Consider the following 18738-nt stretch of genomic DNA (forward strand, 5'->3'; position numbering starts at 1 on the left):
CTGACAAAGATATTGTGGATAATGGTGAAAACATAGACAGAAAACAATTTCTAAAGTCAAATCTTATAAACGTCTTTCATGTTACGTATCGGTACGCGAGTTACAAATCACTCTCATGACTGAAAGACTCTTTACCCATGTTTTCGTTTGTTAGAGAAGTCCCATCTTTGTTTAAGTGGTAAAAACGCATGTCTTCAAGGTATACTTTGTGTGCAGATCCTTGTTGGACAATCAGGTTGTTTGGCGAAAAGTTTGTATTTCGATAGGACCATGAGGACCAGCAGGAGCTTCTCTTGTTCGCCGTCTGAAGCTGTTGACATCGTATTTCCTGCTGACCATTTCTAAAGTTCAGACATAAACTACGTGATCAAAAACATTTCCCTCCAATAATATTTTAGCAAGTGCGCACATGAAACCAACAGAAACAAACAAATTTATAAATCTCTTCCGACAATGACGCTAAACGAATATGTTACATCATTATATTATTAAAAAAAGCCAGAGATAAACCAGGAGAAAGTGTTTCTAAAGGTGCGAATTAGCCGTGCATTACATTTCAACTTAGGCATACATTCAAGCATATCTGTGAAAAATACATGTTATATGTGGTCTTGGGCAACAGTGCGCACTCATCGATCATTCATTCTAAATACGATACTGTGCCATGGCAGTCTGTAGTGCTGAAACGGGTCGGATGTCGTCGCTTTTCACCCTACTGACTAATTGTCACTTGAACTGACACTACAATTGATTTACGAGTTTCCGACGTCACGATCGATTAATTTCAATTTAGCGCAACGATCTACGAGGTAGTTGCAAACAAACAGGCCAACTAGGAACTCAGCGAGACACATTCCCTCCGTGTTTCAAGTTCCAGCACCAAAGGCTGAGTGTCTGTCAACGCATATCTGAGGAATTGCCCTGGAAACGACAAAAATTGCTTTAAAAGTTTACATCTAGAGCACATCGTTTCTCGTATGACGGTAAATGTTTAATGGTTCACTGTAAAACGTGCAGCTGATGTACACAATATTCGTGACGAATGTAAAGATTATTAACTAATCATGCCGTGGACTAACACGGAAAATTGGAAGAAGATATATCAAACTATTAACTCTCGGAGTAATAGGAGTTTATAACGGCCAGGAAGGCGTCACACTACGATGGCTTTGAAATGTGCTACTTCTAACTGACTCTCTGACTCCATATCCGTATTTACTCATTTTATCAGGTGACTAAAGTAGTCCTTTCGTTTTAGATTTATTAGAGGTTCTATTTTCTGTTGCCTTTAGTGATTTGAGAGATGTACTGTCTACACTGTTACGTTAGTTTATTATCAAACAAAGCATACTTACTTTCGTACGAAACTGGCGCTTGTTTATTCCTGAGACGTTGAGTTTTATATCTTTTTCGGGGTGTAAAAGTAGACTGCCTCCAAGTGGTACACCCCGGGCAATGCCAAAAGGTAGCTAAAAGTCTACTACTATTGTGGCGCTACACTATGAGTGTGAACTTATCTCGCGGCTTAAAAGTGCAAATGGAAGCAAACAATAAAATGAATGGGTCCTCTCAAAACCCAATGACAAGAGACCTCGGCCCATCAGTCCGAGTACTGCAAATTAACATAGAAGGTATGAGTAAGACTAAACGTGATATCCTCTCAAGACTAGCACGGGATAACAATATACATGTCATACTGGTCCAAGAAACACATGTAAACCACGAGGCAGATCTCATGAAAAGAGGTCTCATAAGTGGATACACCGTTGCTGGAGCTATTCACCATGAAAACTATGGATCTGCTACATACGTGCGTAGTGACATTGATAACTGGGCTCCAATAAAAATAAGTTCTTCGGATAACATATTTTTAATAGAAACACTAGTAAGTAACCTCACAATAGTCAATGTATATAAGCCTCCTAATATCCAATGGCCAAAAGAAGCACTCTCTGAAACAAAATACCTTACCCTCTTAATGGGAGATTTCAATAGCCACCACAGTTTATGGGGCTATAGTGAAAACGATGATAATGGTCAAACCCTACTTGAGTGGGCAGATATTGAAGACCTGCAACTAATATATGATGCTAAAGAGAGACACACCTTCCGGTCAGCTAGATGGCAACGCGGTTTCAACCCAGATCTGTGCTTTGTTAGTAGAGACCACAAGGGTAAAGGTTACCCATCAAGCAGGAAAGTATTAACTAACTTCCCACACAGCCAGCACAGACCTGTCATTGTCCACATTGGAATACAAGTCCCTCTTATAAAATCAGCTCCAAAACCAAGATGGAATTTTGAAAAGGCTCATTGGGAGTCATACGCAAAACGTGCCGATGCCACTGTACGGTGGATAAAGCCAATCATTAACAACTATGAACGATTTAGTAAAGCTCTTATTGCATCAGCTAAGATAACTATAACACGCGGTTTCAGGAAAGAATATACTCCTGCCTGGAATGAAACAACTGAACGCCTCTATAACGAGTTCAAAGAATCGGGAGACAGGGAAGTGGCAGAGGAACTTATCGAGTCACTTGACAGCGCCCGAAGAGAAAAGAGGAAAAAACCACCGTGGAAGGTATAGACTTTAGAAAGTCCAGTCGAAAAGCGTGGGCCCTACTCAGGAAAATAGGATCTGGTGCATACAATCCCTGTGAAAGAGCAAAAACCACTCCCAATGCAATTGCAGGCCGTATAGCCAATATATCCAGGGCACCCTTGACAAAGAAACCGCCAGAAACATTAAGAATCTAATTAAAACACGGTGGAGACAAGCTACTGAAAGATCACATCCTGCAGCACCTTTCACAGTGGAAGAACTGAAAACAGCTATCTCGAACATCAAAACTAGGAAGGCAGCTGGGTCAGACGAGTTATACCCAGAATTCATTAAGTACAGTGGGAAAAATGTTATCAACTGGCTCGTGATTCTATAATAACATCCTTGAAGAAGGCCAAGTGCCTAAGATATTCAAAAGATCTAAAGTACTGCCAATATTAAAACCTGGGAAAACACCAGAGAAGGCTGAGCATTTTAGACCAATCTCTCTCCTGAGCACTTGCTTCAAACTCTTGGAGAGACTCTTGTGTAATCGTATTGGGACGACTTTGAATGATAGAATCCCCATCGAGCTGGCTGGTTTCCGACCACAACTTAACTGTTGCGACCAAGTACTGGCTTTAACAACACATATCGAGAACGGTTATGAACGGAAACTTGAAACAGCTGTTGCGTTTGTAGATTTAACCGCCGCATACGATACTGTGTGGAGGCATGTTCTTCTTAGCAAGATACTTGAGATTATCTCTTGCCAGACCTTGTACAAATTACTAAGTGATATGTTCAGCAATAGAAGGAAAGAAGAGTCGAACCATTGTTTCAAACAACGGCTTACCACAAGGTTCTATATTGGCACCATTACTTTTCAATGTGTACATAAGCGACATACCAACAACAAATGCGCGGAAGTTCTGTTATGCAGATGACATGGCCCTGGCTGTGCAACATGAAAGTTTTGAACAGTGTGAAAACTCCCTTAGCCAAGACCTCAGAGCAATGGGTAAATATTTCAGATCTTGGAGATTAATTCCTAACCCAATAAAGTCAGAAGTTACAGTGTTTCATTTAAACAACCAACAGGCAACCCGATCCCTTGACGTCACCTTTGCTGGTAGAAAGTTAAAGCATAACCCAAACCCAAAATATCTTGGTATTAAATTGGATAGATCGCTTACATTCAAACCACACCTAATAGATACTGCTGCTAAGATACGTACAAGAAATAATATTATTCAAAAGCTCGCCAATACTAGCTGGGGAGCTGATGTACATACTCTGAAAATTTCTTCTATAGCACTGGTCTACTCTGTTGCGGAATATTACAGCCCTGTTTGGCTTAACAGCAGCCACACGTCTAAAGTGGATACTCTAACTAAACAATACCACAAGAACCATAACTGGGACCATTAAATCCACCCCACTACCTTGGCTTCCTGTTCTCTGCAGTATAGCTCCACCACATCTTAGGCGGCAAACCGCCTTAGTTAATGAATGGCGTAAAATCTCCTCCAATACCAACCTTCCAATCCATCAGGACATTGCCCCAAATCTTTCCCGACTAAGATCTAGAAGACAACCATGGAGAACAGCTCAAAACCTTATAGCTACGTCTTACGATTCTATGGGAAAATGAATGGTCTCAGACCGGACTATCCAAGAACTGCAATGAAATATCACCTGCTGGAAACCTACCTGGTACAGACCTGCCAAGAAGAACTTCGGTTATACTCAATAGATTCAGAACTGGCCATGGCAGAAGTGGCGAGATGCTCTGTAGATGGGGCATACGAGATTCACCACAGTGCGATTGTAGACATCCAGAGCAAACGATCCAGCACATCATTCAAGAATGCCCTAAACGTGCGTTTGAAGGATCCATTCGAGAACTTTATGCAGCCTCCCCTGCAGCCGTCGAGTGGATGGAAAACCTAGAAATAACTTTAAAGAGACTCTAGATTCCATATATATGATTGCTGAATGATGATGATGATGATCGTATGGCATTGTTGGCCGGGAGGCCCCATGCGGGGCAGTTCGGCCGCCGTATTACTAGTTCTTTTTTTTTTTTTAGTTGGCGATAATTTTATCTTATCTATGACAAGATACCTTATTGTAACAACCTGTGTATGCCTACTTTATCCTTAATTGAATGTCCATAAGAGGAGACATATTTATGTGTTATAATGTATGCTGATTTTATCTTTATCTGTCTGTATGTATTTAAACATGAAACCATTTGTACTTGAAAACCACATACGCTAAATAAATAATAAAATAAATAATATCTTTTTCTGCATTATCCTCTTGCTTACGCAGATTTTCTCTTACGTATTTAGTATTTACTTCTTAACAATTAAAGCAAGAAGAACAACACAATCAAAAAATTTTTTTTCGTGGGAAATGTAGATATTACCTATAATACAACTTTCATAAGATGCTGGAACGTCAGTTTCAACCCTATATACACTATCCGATCAGAAGTATCCGGACACCTGGCTGAAAATGACTTACAATTTCGTGGCGCCCTCCATCGGTAATGCTGGAATTCAATATGGTGTTTGTTATGCCGGAGCCAAGGTATCCCCTGAGGGCTGGCAACCCATGTTACACCACACAGGATGGGGTTGTCTATGTCCAAGACATACCAAAAGCACCAAGGTAAACACTGGCTATTTACATACAAGATAATGGAAATAGACATTCCGAGCACTATTTCCTGCAGGGGGAGCTCGAGCCACGGCCTGCAGGAAGTATCACTACGCCAAAACCTGATTGGCTGGAGACAGCTATTTAGGGTCTAGAACCAGCTCCGAAGTTCGGTTCACTCTGGATGCCGACTTCGTGGACTTCGACCGCTGAAGATTACGTCTTCATCTCTGAATTGGACATTTACTAGTATGTATGTGTTACCACGGAACTTGGTGGAAAATTTAGAAGTGAAGGATGATGACTGAACAAGAAAAGAAAGGTAACAATAACGATGCTAGTAAAAGTCTCCTAAATGAGGCAAACAAAAAGTCCACTTCAAAATTTTCCACCAAGGTTCGTGGTAACACACACACACTAGTAAAAGTCCAAATCAGAGACGAAGATGTAATCTTCAGCGGTCGAAGTCCACGAGGTCGACATCCGGTGTGAACTGAACTTCGGAGCTGGTTCTAGACCCTAAGTAGCTGTCTCCAACTAATCAGGTTTTGGTGTAGTGTTACTTCCTGCAGGCCGTGGCTCGAGCTCCCCGTGCAGGAAGTAGTGCTCGGAATGTCTGTTCTCATTATCTTGTATTTAAATAGCCGGTGTTTACCATGGTGCTTTTGGTACGTCTTGGACATAGCCAACCCCGTCCTGTGTGGTGTAATACGGTTTGCCTGCCCTCAGGGGCTACCTTGGCTCCGGCATAACAGTGTTGGCCCATCCTTAGCTTTGATGACAGCTTCCAATCTCACAGGCGTCACTCCACAAAACGTTTTTCCACTGTTCAGTGGTAATGTTTACGCTCCTTACACCAAGCGAGGCGTCGTTTGCCATTTACCGGCGTGATGTGTGGCTTATGAGCAGCCACTCGACCATGAAATCCAACTTTTCTTACCTCCCGCCTAATCTTAGTACTTGCAGTCGATCCTGAAGCAGATTGGAATTCCTGTATGATGGTCTGGATAGATGCGTGCCTATTACACATTACGACCCTCTTCGACAGTAGGCGGTCTCTGTCAGTCAACAGACGTACGCTTTTGTGCTGTAAGTGTCCCTTCACGTTCCCACTTCACTATCATATCGGAAACACGGGACCTAGGGATGTTTAGGAGTGTGGAAATCTCGCATACAGACGTATGACAAAAGTGACACCCAATCACTTGACCACGTTGGAAGTCCCTGAGTTCCGCGGAGCGCCCCATTCTGCTCTCTCACGATGTCTAATGAGAAAACGTATGTTTTTGGGGATGTCCGAATACTTTTGATCACATCATGTGTCTTGCTATTTTGATAAGTCTACAAAACTGTATAAAGTTTAGACAGAAGCAGATACTGGTTCAGCAGCTGCCTATCTCATGTTCGTTATTAATAAACACTACATTTGTGGCAACATTTTAAAATAACTCACTACCACAGTAAAAGCATGTAGTAATTACTTCCTGTCCATGGGAACTGACGAATGTTTAAGAACTACTACATCTTTATTTAAGTTTCGGGACTACCCTGTTCCACTTCAAGTTGGAATTTTATGCAAATCATTCTGAAATTTGCTTACAGACTAAAATTACGATCCTAACCAGAATCAGAACGTAGACCTATATTTTACAGCCTATTTGGGAACAAGTGATGTACTTTCTTCACTTTTACGCTGGTTTATTGTCAATTGAAGCATACTTACTTTCGTACGAGAATGGTATTTGTCTAGTCCTGAAAGATTGAGTATTATGATCTTTTTCTACATTTGTCGAGAATGAATAGCACACATTTCTACAGACGGGCACTTGTATTCTCATAAGCAGAACACTCGTATCGCGTAGCGGCCCCGTATCGTGTCGAGGAGAACATTGTGGAGCCATCTTGACCCACAACCACTCAGCGTCCCTACACAACTCACGGAGATCGGCCTGAGATTGGTCCAAGGCGGGCACATCACGCTCGATGACGTCCAAGACGTACCGAACAGGTCAAATTAGCGGACTTGCCTGGTAGGTTGGAAGGGCAGGGATTGGACAAAAGCAGTAATCCTGAAAATATTCTGCCGGACTGTGTTTTACATTGTTTTGCTGAAGGTTAGATGCCTGAGAGGCAGCAAGAGGCGCTCAAACAAACGAGCATAAGATTTCTAGATCACTCACCGCTGTAATACGATGACAGGTGAATTAGAGGCCCCATTTCATCCTCTGTAAACATTCAGACATGCCCTATATATGATGGGATGGACGCATATGTTAGTATGGGTGCACGACAGCAAGGTCTTCAGCACCTGTGTGAAAACAATTTGAGGCGAGTGTCGGTAAAATACAGTACACAGGAGTATAAAACAGCACGGAAACTCACACGATAGCACGAAACGAAGTAGCATGCCAGTATTAAAACATAAACGAAACAAGAAGAAAGTCGTAGAAGGAGTTAAAACAATACAGCATATGGAGGTGGCTGGCCAACAGCAAGAATATAAAAGGATGAGCCAGTCACTCCGCAAAAACTTAAATCTCCAGCCTAAAAGCTTAGGCGGGAGTCCAGACCCACCACAAAACTTTAATACCTTATTCAAACGCATCATTAGATAAAATAGAGGGCAGAACCCCACCGTGATGTGTCTGGACTCTGGCCTAAACTTTTAGGGTGGAGGTTTTAGTGTATTGCAGAGCGGCTGGCTCCTCCCTTTTTTCCCTGCGGTTAGCCAGCCACTTCCATCTACTATATTGTTTTAGCTCCCTCTACCACTTTCTTCCTGTGTTGTCCATGTTTTACTGCTGGCGGCATGCTTCGTCCCACGCTTCGGTGTGGGTAGGCACATATTTTTCCAAGCTTGTTACCTGTCTTTTACATTCTGTTTTATCTTACTGTTCTTTTTCTTCACACCCGTCTCAACCTGTTACTGAGTGGGGGCTGAAGACCTTGCCGTCGTGTGCTCATACAACCCTCTCCAACCATCCATCCATCCATCCACCCACCGGTATTTGCTTCCGTCCTTGCATCACGGTGTAACATGCACTCTGTTACAATATGGCATACAGATATTTCCACGCCACAAGCATCACAAAACGGGGGATCTTCTCGGAGTAGTAAAAGGTCGTGTGTAAGAGGGCAGTGCCCAATTCGAAGACGTGTGAGGGTCACTTCATCCCGCCTGAGTAACCTGCCGGAGTAACTCCACGGCCGGATAGTAGACATCACCAACGGTAGTTTATTGTTCGTTAGTGCCAACCATTCCTCATCTCCCAACTGCATGAACTTCCCGTGTTGTGCAGAAACGAAAGCCTGCAGCGGAATAGGACACTACATCACATTCTATCCTCGGCAGGCCTCCTAGGCAGCCCGATCTGCCTGTTCACTTCCAAGAACCCCCCCACAAGCCCTGGCACCCAGCAAAATGACACCTGCTTTCCCTGCCTTTGGAGGAAATATAGTTGGTCTGTATCAGGTGGGCCAACTTCTCAGGTGGGTACAGGTTCTGTAACGATTGTAAGACGCTAAAGAAATGGGAGCGTATGATAAACTGTTTGCTCTGAATACGTCGCATCTGCTTCAGTGCCTTCAAGATCGATAGAGCTCCGCTAGGAAAACGGTATACTCATCACGAAGGCGAATCCTGGCAACATGGTCGGGGAACACTACAGAGCAAAAGGAATTCCCTTGTTTGAAGCCATCAGTATACATTGAATTGTATTGTATTGTATGTTAACTGGGGAGCTAGAAACGACGGAGAGCCTCCGTCCCCGCCACAGCCGCAGTGGTCCACAACCCCATGACGACTTCCACAGTCCACTTCACCCCTCCGCCGCCCCACACCGAACCCAGGGTTATTGTGCTGTTCGGCCCCCGGTGGAACACCCCCGCCCCCCTCCCCTCCAGGGAACGTCTCACACCAGACGAGTGTAACCCCTACGTTTTCGTGGTAGAGTAATGGTGGTGTACGCGTACGTGGAGAATTTGTTTGGGCAGCAATCGCCGAAATAAACTGAGGCGGAATAAGGGGAATCAGCCCGCATTCGCCGAGGTAGATGGAAAACCGCCTAAAAACCATCCACAGACTGGCCGGCTCACCGGACCTCGACACAAATCCGCCGGGCGGATTCATGCCGGGGACCAGGTGCTCCTTCCCGCCCGGAAAGCCGTGCGTTGGACTGCACGGCCAACCGGGCGGACATCAGTATACATTACTGTGACACAGATTTAAAATGTTAAAAAGCAGAGATTGAAATGTAAAATCTGGTGTACTATCTTTCTTAAAATTGGTCAAGTCTAGAATAAGTCTGCCGGCCGCTGTAGCCGAGCGGTTCTAGGCGCTTCAGTCTGGAACCGCGCTGCTTCTACGGTCGCAGGTTCGAATCCTGCCTCGCGCATGGATGTATGTGATGTCCTTAGGATAGTTAGGTTTAATTAGTTCTAAGTCTAGGGGACTGATGACCTCAGGTGTTAAGTCCCATAGTGCTTAGAGCCATTTTTTTTAGAATAAGTCTGGGCCTCTGCAGGAGCCAAGGTGGAAATCTGCTTCAACCTCGATGTAAAACATTAACACCAGTCACAACCATCTCTAAAAGGCAATACTTCGCAAGAATCCATAGGGCCTCCTTCCTCATTGCCTTTCCACTGGACGGTGAGCAATGGTACAGTATGCAGATGTGTATGGTGTGCACAGTGTTGTGTATGCTTGGCGCACCATAAGTAGCCCTCACCTGCTGTGAAGTGATGGTTCACCGGCCTCTGCACAGAGGCTTGGTATAGGGCTTGTTCTGAAAGGCACAGTGGCCACCGAATCCTTTCATGGTGCACCACGTCCAACATCTTTTAATAAGATGGTCTCGCAGACCCATACACTGTGCACCCATAATTGAGCCTAGATCCCACAAATACCCTGTACAACTGGAGCATACAAGCCCTGTCTGCCCCCCCCTCCCCCCGACCATGTACTAAATGTAAATGTCGTGTGATTAGGGCCTCCCATCGGGTAGACCGTTACACTTCGACGACTTGCGCATCGATGGGTATGAAATGACGATGATTAGGACAACACAACACCCATTCACTGAGGGGATAAAATCTCCGACCCAGCCGGGAATCGAACCCGGGCCGTTAGTATTGACATTCTGACGCTACATGGTTCGGACGCCAGTGTCCTTCATCCTTAACTCAGGAAAGTTTAAAATGGAACGAAAAGTTAAAACCACTGTTATGGATCCATTCATCCAAATGTCGAAGAGTTAGTTGTGACTGACGCGTTGTCGTTGCAAGGCTTGAAGAAGAGCAAAACACTGAGATGTCATCCACTAACAAAGAACACTGGACAGGACTTTTCACTTCTGATGTAATGCTGTTAACAGCTATGTCAAAGAAAGTTACACTTAAAACACTACATTGAGGGACACCATTCTTCAGCTCAAAGCGAGCAGACAGGACGTCACTGACTCGGTATCGAAAACACCGTGGCGAGAGAAAGCACCGAATAAAAATGGGAAGACATCCGCGAAAACGCCATTCGTGATAGCTTCTCGGAGATAGGAAGCCTCCAAGTAGTATCGCAGGCCCTTTCGATGTCATAAAATATACTTAGAAGATGATACCGGCTCAGGAAAGCATGTTGTAAAGCCGCCTCCAGGAGGGTGTCCTGAACCTACACTGGATTCCAAGATCCATACAAGGCGGCGGTTGACCAACTGTTCCAAGGTCTTCCCCACTCAGCTAGTGAGGGCAACACTACGATAACTACTCGGGCATGTACGGTCTTTCCTAGATTGCCAAACAAGAATTAAAACTGCCTTACGCCACGAGTCGAGAAAGCCAAATGTCATTAAAAAGTGCGATGAGAATGTTTCGCCTTGTGAGGTGCAGTGACATTCTATAATGGATTCCGTCAAGACCAGGAGACAATGCAGACAATGCAGAATCCGAGGAAAATGGACAGTTGTAATCTTCATCAGTGGCGGACCCGAAGTCCACACTATTCCTCTCAGCAACCATTATGTGGCCTTGGAATCCTGGATCCTGACTGGCGCTTGCAGTAATTGTGGAAAAATAGGCCCCCATAGTCTGGGCAATGTCTTGCGGGCTGGTTTGGAGAGTGCCATCGCTATTACAGTAGCCACGGGGCATCTCCTCCCTCTCCAAGAAATTCTCCTGAAGGTCTCCCAATGAAACCTTTGCGCAGCAACAATTACTGGTCTCGTCCTTGCAGCTAACTCAAAATTATTTATCTTTTTCTGAAGTGCTGTCTCTTAATACAATCATCTTAAAAATCATTATTCATGCTCCGGCTACACATCTTGAAACATCTCGAAGTGAAATTTCTATGCAGCACATCCGCCATCCAAGCTACTCACTCCACCACGACATGACATCCTCTCCCCACAATTCCAAATTGCAACTGCGCAAGGCTGCGACTCGATTCGACTATGACCTACCAGCTTAGCCGCTGTTTTCGCAATAATCCAATCTATGTAAACTAGAGACACTATATCGCTCATGTTTTCAGCAAGCAAAGATACTTAATGTGGTCGTATTCCGAGTGACAGATGATTTTCATTACATTTGCGTTCAAAGATGCACCAGGTGTTGACATACCAAACAAACTGTGATTTACCATAGTTCCATTTAATGTACAAGCATTTAAACTGTGTGACTGGCTTTGACAGATACACGGCTGAGAACAGTTGAAATCCAAACAGAGATGACAGACAAGTTGTCACCACGAACCATAGGCGATACATCACTGGAAGCTGCGTAGAGATCTGGAGTTATACTAACCACAGACGATGGAGACTTTCACGATGTAGAACCAGATTGAACTACTATACTGACTGGTAATGTATGCTATTTAGCAATGGGTCTCACTTCTGTTTCTGCTGGTCAGATCGTCGACAACGTGTCGATACATGACCTGCTGCAAGTTCATAGGAAGCAGAGAATCTCAACACCCGTAGCTCTCCTGGAACCGTAGTGTGAGGAGGTACTGGACATGACAACATGACTAATTTAGTAATTACAAAAAATTTTAGGTTTGCATGGCCACGTTTTGACATATTACCTGTTGGCTTTCCTCTTGGTCCGTTATTTGTTTAACGATACAGGGGATGGACAAAACACGGAAACACCAAAAATAGAAACATAGAAGTAGATATCCTAGGAGTAACGAAGCAGCTTAAATCACTTAGTAAAGGCAAGGCCTCCGGTACAGATTGTACACCAGTCAGGTTCCCCTCAGAGTACAGGGTTATTACAAATGATTGAAGCGATTTCACAGCTCTACAATAACTTTATTATTTGAGATATTTTCACAATGCTTTGCACACACATACAAAAACTCAAAAAGATTTTTTAGGCATTCACAAATGTTCGATATGTGCCCCTTTAATGATTCGGCAGACATCAAGCCGATAATCAAGTTCCTACCACACTCGGCGCAGCATGTCCCCATCAATGAGTTCGAAAGCATCGTTGATGCGAGCTCGCAGTTCTGGCACGTTTCTTGGTAGAGGAGGTTTAAACACTGAATCTTTAACATAACCCCACAGAAAGAAATCGCATGGGGCTAAATCGGGAGAGCGTGGAGGCGATGACATGAATTGCTGGTCATGATCTCCACCACGACCGATCCATCGGTTTTCCAATCTCCTGTTAAAGAAATGCCGAACATCATGATGGAAGTGCGGTGGAGCACCATCCTGTTGAAAGATGAAGTCGGCGCTGTCGGTCTCCAGTTGTGGCATGAGCCAATTTTCCAGCATGTCCAGATACACGTGTCTTGTAACTTTTTTTCGCAGAAGAAATAGGGGCCGTAAAGTTTAAACCGTGAGATTGCACAAAACACGTTAACTTTTGGTGAATTGCGAATTTTCTGCATGAATGCGTGAGGATTCTCTACCGCCCAGATTCGCACATTGTGTCTGTTCACGTCACCATTAAGAAAAAATGTTGCTTCATCACTGAAAACAAGTTTCGCGCTGAACGCATCCTCTTCCATGAGCTGTTGCAACCGCGTCGAAAATTCAAAGCGTTTGACTTTGTCATCGGGTGTCAGGGCTTGTAGCAATTGTAAACGGTAAGGCTTCTGCTTTAGCCTTTTTCGTAAGATTTTCCAAACGGTCGGCTGTGGTACGTTTAGCTCCCTCCTTGCTTTATTCGTCGACTTCCGCGGGCTACGCGTGAAACTTGCCCTCACGCGTTCAACCGTTTCTTCGCTCACTGCAGGCCGACCCGTTGATTTCCCCTTACAGAGGCATCCAGAAGCTTTAAACTGCGCATACCATCGCCGAATGGAGTTAGCAGTTGGTGGATCTTTGCTGAACTTCGTCCTGAAGTGTCGCACTGTTATGACTGACTGATGTGAGTGCATTTCAAGCACGACAAACACATTCTCGGCTCCTGTCGCCATTTTGTCTCACTGCGCTCTCGAGCACTCTGGCGGCAGAAACCTGAAGTGCGGCTTCAGCCGAACAAAACTTTATGAGTTTTTCTACGTATCTGTAGTGTGTCGTGACCATATGTCAATGAATGGAGCTACAGTGAATTTATGAAATCGTTTCAATCATTTGTAATAGCCCTGTATATAGATAAAATAGCTCCATATTTAGCAATTACATACAACCGCTGGCTAACAGAAAGATCCGTACCTGTTGTTGTGGTCTTCAGTCCTGAGACTGGTTTGATGCAGCTCTCCATGCTACTCTATCCTGTGCAAGCTTCTTCATCTCCCAGTACCTACTGCAGCATACATCCTTCTGAATCTGCTTAGTGTATTCATCTCTTGGTCTCCCTCTACGATTTTTACCCTCCACGCTGCCCTCCAATACTAAATTGGTGATCCCTCGATGTCTCAGAACATGTCCTACCAACCGATCCCTTCTTCTAGTCAAGTTGTGCCACAAGCTCTTCTTCTCCCCAATTTTATTCAATACCTCCTCATTAGTTATGTGATCTACCCATCTAATCTTCAGCATTCCTCTGTAGCACCACATTTCGAAAGCTTCCATTCTCTTCTTACCTAAACTATTTATCGTCCACGTTTCACTTCCATACATGGCTACACTCCATACAAATACTTTCAGAAACGACTTCCTTACACTTAAATCTATACTCGACGTTAACAAATTTCTCTTCTTCAGAAACGCTTTCCTTGCCATTGCCAGTCTACATTTAATATCCTCTCTACTTCGACCATCATCAGTTATTGTGCTCCCCAAATAGCAAAACTCCTTTACTACTTTAAGTGTCTCATTTCCTAATCTAATTCCCTCAGCATCACCTGACTTAATTCGACTACGTTCCATTATCCTTGTTTTGCTTTTGTTGATGTTCATCTTATACACTCCTTTCAAGACACTGTCCATTCCGTTCAACTGCTCTTCCGAGTTCTTCGCTGTCTCTGACAGAGTTACAATGTCATCGGAGAACCTCAAAGTTTTTATTTCTTCTCCATGGATTTTAATACCTATTCCGAATTTTTCTTTTGTTTCCTTTATTGTTTGCTAAATATACAGATTGAATAACATCGGGGATAGGCTACAACCCTGTCTCACTCCCTTCCCAACCATTGCTTACCTTTCATGCTCCTCGACTCTTATAACTGCCATCTGGTTTCTGTACAAATTGTAAATAGCCTTTCGCTCCCTGTATTTTACCCCCGCCACCTTTAGAATTTGAAAGAGAGTATTCCAGTCAACATTGTCAAAAGCTTTCTCTAAGTCTACAAATGCTAGAAACGTAGGTTTGCCTTTCCTTAATCTTTCTTCTAAGATAAGTCGTAAGGTCAGTATTGCCTCACGTGTTCCAACATTTCTACGGAATCCAAACTGATCTTCCCCGAGGTCGACTTCTATCAGTTTTTCCATTCGTCTGTAAAGAATTCGAGTTAGTATTTTGCAGCTGTGACTTATTAAACTGATAGTTCGGTAATTTTCACATCTGTCAACACCTGCTTTCTTCTTGAAGTCTGAGGGTATTTCGCCTGTCTCATACATCTTGCTCACCAGATGGTAGAGTTTTGTCAGGACGGGCTCTCTCAAGGCTGTCAGTAGTTCTAATGGAATGTTGTCTACTCCGGGGGCCTTGTTTCGACTCAGGTCTTTCAGTGCTCTGTCAAACTCTTCACGCAGTATCATATCTCCCATTTCATCTCCATCTACATCCTCTTCCATTTCCATAATATTGTCGTCAAGTACATTGCCCTTGTATAGACCCTCTATATACTCCTTCCACCTTTCTGGCCGGCCGTTGTGGCCGAGCGGTTCTAGGCGCTTCAGTCTGGAACCTCGCGACCGCTACGGTCGCAGGTTCGAATCCCATATCGGGCATGGATGTGTGTGATGTCCTTAGGTTAGTTAGGTTTAAGTAGTTCTAAGTTCTAGAGGACTGATGACCTCAGCTGTTAAGTCCCATAGTGCTCAGAACCATTTGAACCATTTTCCACCTTTCTGCTTTCCCTTCTTTGCTTAGAACTGGGTTTCCATCTGAGCACTTGATATTCATGCAAGTGGTTCTCCTTTCTCCAAAGGTCTCTTTAATTTTCCTGTAGGCAGTATCTATCTTACCCCTAGTGAGATAAGCCTCTACATCCTTACATTCGTCCTCTAGCCATTCCTGCTTAGCATTTTGCACTTCCTGTCGATATCATTTTTGAGACGTTTGTATTCCTCTCTGCCTGCTTCATTTACTGCATTTTTATATTTTCTCCTTTCACCAATTAAATTCATTATTTCTTCTGTTACCCAAGGGTTTCTACTAGCCCTCGTCTTTTTACCTATTTGATCCTCTGCTGCCTTCACTATTTCATCCCTCAAAGCTACCCATTCTTCTTCTACTGTATTTCTTTCCCCCATTCCTGTCAATTGTTCCCTTTTGCTCTCCCTGAAACTCTCCCCAAAAAGGGAAGTAGGAGTAATCCGCAGAATTACAGGCCTATATCACTAACGTCTATTTGCACTAGAGCTTTGGAGCATATACTGTATTCAAACATTATGAAGTACCTCGAAGAAAACGATTTATTGGCACATTGTCAACACTTTTTCAGAAAATATCGTTCTTGTGAAACACAACTAGCTCTTTATACTCATGAAGTAATAAGTGCTATCGACAGGGGATGTCAAATTGATTCTATATTTTTAGATTTCCAGAGGGATTTCGACACCATTCCTCACAAGCGTCTTCTAACCAAACTGCGTGCCTACGGTGTACTGCCAGAGTTGTGCGACTGGATCCGTGGTTTCCCGTCAGAAAGGTCACAGTTCGTAGTAATAGACGGAAAGTTATCGAGTATAACAGAAGTAATATCCGGCTTTCCACAAGGAAGTGTTACAGGCTTTGTATTGTTCCTGATCTATATTAACGACATAGGAGGCAATCTGAGTAGCATTCTTAGATTGTTTGCAGACGATGCTGTCATTTACCATCATCAGATGATCAAAACGACTTGCAAAACGATTTAGATATGATATCTGTATGGTGTTAAAAGCCACACAAATCTGAAGGCTGTAAACTCAACTAAATACTTAGGGATTACAATTACAAATAACCTAAATTGGAACGATGACATAGATAATATTGTGGGTAGCGCAAACCAAAGACTGCGATTCATTGGCAGATCACTTTGAAGGTGCAACAGGTCTACTAAAGAGACTGCTTAAACCACGCTTGTCTGCCCTACTCTGGAGTATTGCTGTGCGGTGTGGGATCCGTATCAGGTGGGACTGACGGATGACATCGAAAAAGTACAAAGTAGGGCAGCTCGTTTTGTATTATCGTGAAATAGGGGAGATAGTGTCACAGACATGATACGTGAATTGGAGTGGCAATCATTAAAACAAAGGCGTTTTTCGTTGCGACGGGATCCTCTCATGAAATTTCAGTCACCCGTTTTCTCCTCCGATTGCGACAACATTCTGTTGGCACCCACCTACATAGGGATAACTGATCATCATGATAAAATAACAGAAATCAGGGCTCGCACAGAAAAATTCAAGTGTTCGTTTTCCCCGCGTGCCGTTCGAAAGTGGAACGGTAGAGATACAGCTTCAAGGTGGTTCATTGAACCCTCTGCCAGGCACTTTATTGTGAATAGCAGAGTAATCACGTAGATGTAGGATACATTAACGTGCCTAATATGGTGTACGAAAACACCTAGCATTCGAAACAGCTTACAGTCCTCTCGGAATGGATAAATACAGGTTCTGTGTAATTTTCAAGGCAATCCTGCACCATTCGTGCTGCAAAAAAATAGCAAATTCAGGTAACGATGGTGGAGACGGATAGCGATCACTCTCCCTTCCCTCCAAATTAGACCACAAAGGCTCAATAATATTGCGATCTGGTGATTGTAGCGGGCCGGGAAGACGGGTCAATTCTTGCCTGTACTCAGAAACCCAGTGCTGGACGATGTGAGCTGTATGAATAGAAACGCTGCCATCTTGGAAAACAGCGTCGGCACTCGGGAAAAACATTGAACAATGGGAAGCATCTGATCAGCCAAAATGGTCACACAATCCTTGGCAGTAATACGACTTTACAGAGTAACCATGGGGCCCATGAAATACCACGATATGGCTGCCCAAATCATCACCGAACCCCCGCCACGTTTCACTTTTGAGAAGTAAACTCGGTCAGAAGTTTAAAATAGTGACAAACAAGACTCATCCTACGAAATGACATCCTTCCATTGAAGCATAGTCAAAGTTTCATGGGCTGGGAACGACTTATTCCTGTTACGGGCGTTTGCATCACTTATGGATGGTTTTGCGATTCCAAGACGCACAGTGATTCCCTGCTTCAGGAGCCCCCTTCGTGTTCTTTTGGTGCTGACAGGGTCCGGGAGTGCGATGTTCAGTTTCGCAGCGACTTTTGCAGCTGTTATCCTCTTATTTTTCGTCAAAAACCTCTTAAATCACTCTCCGTCACGATCACTCAACACACACTTTCGTCCGCGTTGTGACTAAGCAGATCATGTTTCTCCGCTTTCCCTGCATGTGGTATAAATCTTCGGCACGGTGCCACTTGTCACACAAGACACTTCGACTACCTTGGTTAGGGAAGCGCTCACCATACGAGCGTCTACAACTTACCCACAATCGAATTCACTTAGCCCCGACATAATGCGTTCACAACTACATGCAACATTGTTCTGGTCACGACCGACACTTGCAACGTATTGAGGGTATTGCACGAGTGCAGTTCGTGGTCAAATGCAACAACGAAGCCACAAGGTTTGACTGGCATCTGCACGTATATTCGTGCATGCGTTTCGCGTTGTATTTCCCTATTTCTGTCCAGTCCCTGTATTTCTGAAGTTTTCCAGCACGAGTGGCTGGCACTGTCAAAGATTTAGTCTCTGCCACCTGCAACGCAGGGTGAATCTTCGACAATGCCAGCCACTGATGCTGGAGAAACGTCAGAAAAATCATTAAGCAGGAGGTGGTAGGAGGTTACAAGGCGATAGCCAACGGGCAATACGTCGATTTGGCAAGCTTTGGACGGAGGTCGAATGCTCGCCA

This window comes from Schistocerca nitens, chromosome 1, assembly GCF_023898315.1.
Source record: "Schistocerca nitens isolate TAMUIC-IGC-003100 chromosome 1, iqSchNite1.1, whole genome shotgun sequence".
NCBI lineage: Eukaryota > Metazoa > Arthropoda > Insecta > Orthoptera > Acrididae > Schistocerca > Schistocerca nitens.